This window comes from Misgurnus anguillicaudatus, chromosome 3 (genome assembly GCF_027580225.2).
Source record: "Misgurnus anguillicaudatus chromosome 3, ASM2758022v2, whole genome shotgun sequence".
NCBI classification, from domain to species: Eukaryota; Metazoa; Chordata; class Actinopteri; order Cypriniformes; family Cobitidae; genus Misgurnus; species Misgurnus anguillicaudatus.
The window spans coordinates 42,332,059-42,336,544 of NC_073339.2; the positions used below are offsets into that span (position 1 = coordinate 42,332,059).

At 34.3% G+C, this 4,486-nt stretch overlaps 1 non-coding gene across 1 annotated transcript; it reads right to left on the bottom strand.

The window, feature by feature from the left end:
* Positions 1-2,214: 2,214 nt before the first annotated feature.
* On the bottom strand, positions 2,215-4,410 carry LOC129445509 (uncharacterized). The gene is made up of 2 exons (XR_012360783.1): positions 4,298-4,410; positions 2,215-2,658 (listed from the first exon to the last, which is right to left on the bottom strand). It is a non-coding gene; the product is annotated as an uncharacterized protein (transcript).
* Positions 4,411-4,486: the final 76 nt, after the last annotated feature.

Below are 4,486 nucleotides of genomic sequence, written 5' to 3' on the forward strand. Positions count from 1 at the left end.
TCCCACACAGTTCATTTTTTTATATGAATTAATTGTGTATTTATCATCATTTTACTTTGGAAAACTAGTTCTCAATAAATGTTAATATTATTATGTAGAACTTATGAGTGTTAATCTAATAAATATTACTAAACTAAAAAGTTCGTTTTTTCAGTGTAGTTTGATAAACCATTCTCTCCAAGCATATAAAAAGGTAATTGAAATGTGTCTCCTCTTGTGATGTCAGAAGGGGATAATACCGCCCCTTAATCTGCGCTATCCAACCAGATCACAGCCATTTAGTGCAGAGATCAGCTCATTTGCATTTAGAAGGACATGCCCAAAAAACCCAAATTTTTGCTCACACCTACAAATTGGCAATTTAAACATTATGCGGCGGTTTTCCAGACAGGGATTAGACTAGTCCTAGACTAAAATAAATTTAAGAGCTGTCCAAACTAGGGATGGGCACGAGTACTCGAGCAATCGTGGCATCGATGATTGATCACGAAAACGATGATCATGTGGGTTTATTTATTTAGTGTGGATATGGCGGCATTTGGATGTCTGGTTAGCGTTACAAGCGCCTGTGTAGTAAAGACTGGGTCTGGAGGTTATCATCTCATATTTAAACATCAAAAGAGACACCAGAGAGCCATACGAGCATTAACATTACATCTTGACTGAGGTAACAGCTAATCGCTACAATGATAGCAAAACACTTAAAGCTGCTTGATGTTATGAAGCTTGTGCTTTGACTGGACGTGTTTAAAAGCGCACTGTTTATGGTGCACATCCACAACGGGAGTTAAACTTTCTGTACATAACTAAGTTGAAAACATAGTTGAAGTCTTGCATTTTATGCAGATAGATGCACAATGTACATTTATGTTGCATAAAGGCTTACTATATGTGCGTCATATATAGAAAGCAGTTTGTGCTTAGTAACCCTTTAGTTTCACTTCATCACGCAGCTTTTCCTGTTAGAGGTTTCTGTTAAAAACATTTAATTCATTAAAAATCTAGTACTGTAAGTGTTCATTGTTCTGTCATAGTTTCTTCAAAATTAAGTTTTATTTGAGTGTTTTTAATAAAAATATTTTAATTTTCACCATGACGTGTACGCAACAATTTTGATTGCCCCGCCCCCAGTTAATCGAGTACTCGTTCTTCAGACCTATGAATTAATCGAAATGATAAAATGACATAAATGAACATCCCTAATCAAACTAAAAAAAACTTGCACTGACATATCTTAAAATACGTCAGTGCGCTTTATTTTGCCTCAAAATGCACGCCAGTAATGTTTTTAGTAAGGCATGTTTGTTAAAACTAGTTATATTTCCTAATTAAACTAAGGCCTAGTCCTGGTTTAAGCTAATACCTGTCTAGAAAACCACCCCTATAAGTTATCTATATGGTATTTTGAGCTAAAACTTCACATACATACTCTTGGGACACCAAAGATTTATTTTGCATTTTACAAAAGTCTTGTGAAATGTCCTCTTTAACTTGACACAATTGAGTAATCTAAACAGAGTCATTCTGTTGTTTTGACTGATGACACTTTGAGAAGCTTGATAAATACGCACCCAAGTCTTTTTTTTCAAATCTTTCTTGAGTTTAGTTAAAAGTGGTTGATGCTTTATTGATTATGTAAATGAAACAAATTGTATGGTTAGTATCAACAAAAAATCAATGGAAAGTTAACACATGATATGAGTTTTCATAAGACAATTGTTTTCTTCAAATAGAAAGGCTATGTTTGTATTATTTGATTGTCTCAAACACTTAGTCAACCCACATTTTTACATAGGTAGCAGTCAACATTGGGATTTAAAGATGATCTCATTAAAAACACTAGTAATCCAGATTTGGTTATAATCCAATTAGATCATGGTGATCCAATCCAATTTATCTTACAAAACAGGTATTAAGATATTGAAATCACTGCATGTTAAAATGTAAGATAACTGAAATAAGGTTCCAAAATATTATTTTCCGTTCATGATTTGTATTCTGATCCTGACTTCCATTATGCTCTTCTGATATTGTTTAGATGCTGGTTTGAATTTATTAAGTGCATCATCATAATCTTTCAGTGCTCTCACAAGCTGATCACGCTCAATGCTCCCTATAATGGCCCCAACGATCATATCAATCCCCATGAATACCACCGTAATCACAAGACCTCCGATTACAGATGATGCAAGTAAACCAATCTTGGATATTAAGCTTTTAAAAATAATTCCTTTTTTAAGAAGACAAATAAGGACTAAACCAGATACAGCCCCAGTTGAACCAGTAACAATTCGTGAAACCGTTGAAAACACGGCCAGGTCCTGAGGCAGAGCCGAATCCATGTTTTTCAAGTTTTCATATAAAGTTGGCTCAAGCTTTTCTTTCAGCCTCTTATCAATCTTCTCAACCTCATCTTGGATCTTACGGATTGCTTGAATTAATACCTCACAGTTCTGCTTTAGAGTGGCTTTCACATCCAGGGTGACTTTACTGATGGAGCATTTTAAGTGCTCATTAAGAACGTCAACGAGATCATTGGTAGCAGTGAAGTCGTCTTCCATCAGGTCTATAAACTGTTGACTTTTGCGGATAAGCGCCTCCCTTTTTTCAGGATTTCCAGGGTAGAAGAGATCACTCCAAGACATGTTTATATGAAGTCTTAAAATTAACAGATAAACAATGATTTCATTATATAAACCTCCATACTCATGACCTTAAAAATATGATTTACCCAAAACAGTGTTTTGACATCACTTTTTATTGTTTAATACAGTTTTTTACATATCAGGGCCGGGTTTCCCAAAAGCATCGTAAGGCTATAAGCAGATCGTAAAAACGATCGTACGAATCATCTTAGAATTACGGGCTGTTTCCCAAAAGCTTCGTAACTTAAGTTGCACTTGAAAATCATCGTAGATCTAGGAGTGCTCTGGAGTAATCGTTCATTCATAAGTGCATCGTAAGACATCAGAGTTACAAGGTCACCTACAGGACAACCAGCAAATTGCACTCCTGCAATGACGATAATGTAATGTTTTAAATGTTTATTTATTTATAGACCCCTTCACGGTTCACGTCACTTTTAACGTGCAGACTGGGACAATGCAAATATCAAAGAGGCTTGTGTTTTAGTAGTGCTCACTTCATTTGAGGTAAGTCATCATTTTTCAGCCCTGTAAGATTGAATTATAAAGCCTAAATGGTATGAACAGTTTGACCCCATGCTGCGCGCTCACCCGATCGTCATTCAATGTTTAAAAACCTTGAAGGGGTCTATTGAGTTCTTCTTTCTTTATTTTATATTAAATATATAATATAATATATTTAAAATTCAAATGAGAAATCAAATTTAAATGACTAAACATAAATGAATAAAGAAGGAAAACGTATTTTGTACAAGTTGGTAAAAGTTTTTTGTATTTTGGTAAAAGTTGGTATAGCAAATTGATAAATGGTTCATACCGATTGCTGCTATAATTTATCTAAACACTGTTTTGAAGGGAAATGGCATCTAATTAAAGAAACCAAATAAATATTCATGGTACAATGCAATAATCCATAATAATAAATAAACATAGATAATAAACAACAAATAATAATAATAATCTAAACTATAATAGAAATGCAGGAGGCATTTCGCAGTGGGACGAGTCCTAACTAAATACGGAAAAGAATATTTAATAAATTAATAAAACATTTAAAAAGTCATTGAACAATAATGAAAATATATTATTAAAAATATTAGTGCACATCGGCTGAAGATCATTAGCCTAAACAAGCTTCTGCTACAAATTCGAGTCATTCTATTGGTGACATTTCAGCACTTGACAAATGGAGAGCGACTCGTAAGTAGCACTTAAAACCCAGCTGCGAGCGATCGTTTCACGTGCATCTTTGGGAAACGCACGTACCCGGCCCTGATCATACTATTAGTATCAGTACATGATGTGATGCAATAAAAAATTTTACCACAAAAAATTTGACACAAAAAAGACCCTAACTAAAAATATACATTAGAGCAGAGTCATCTGTCTCAGTCGGTTATGAAGGCTCAACCTAACATGTGTTAGATAAGATAAACTGTATAAAGCATGGGTGATTAGATTTAAACATATTTGCGTTCTTCTCTTCAGATTTACATATAACTGTGCTCTACTTTTCAGAAAAAATAAACATTTCCCCACAACAGTGTCCTCATTACAACGTACAGATTTAACCTGCAGGGTAATTCCATCCAAACCCCCCCCAGAGTACTTTATACTATAATTTTTTTATTTTATATGTTTTTCTTGCTCACCTAGGCTTAGTCTGATGATTGTCTGAGATTTTTTCTGTTTTGCTGATAATTCAGATGTCTGATGATGTTGCTTTCTTGATGAAACAACTGCCTGCGAAACGTTTATATTCCACAAATTTACTTTCACTTTCAACATGACATATGAGGTGGGGGCAATGTTTCCTCATTTCACAGAACAAAAAACAAAAA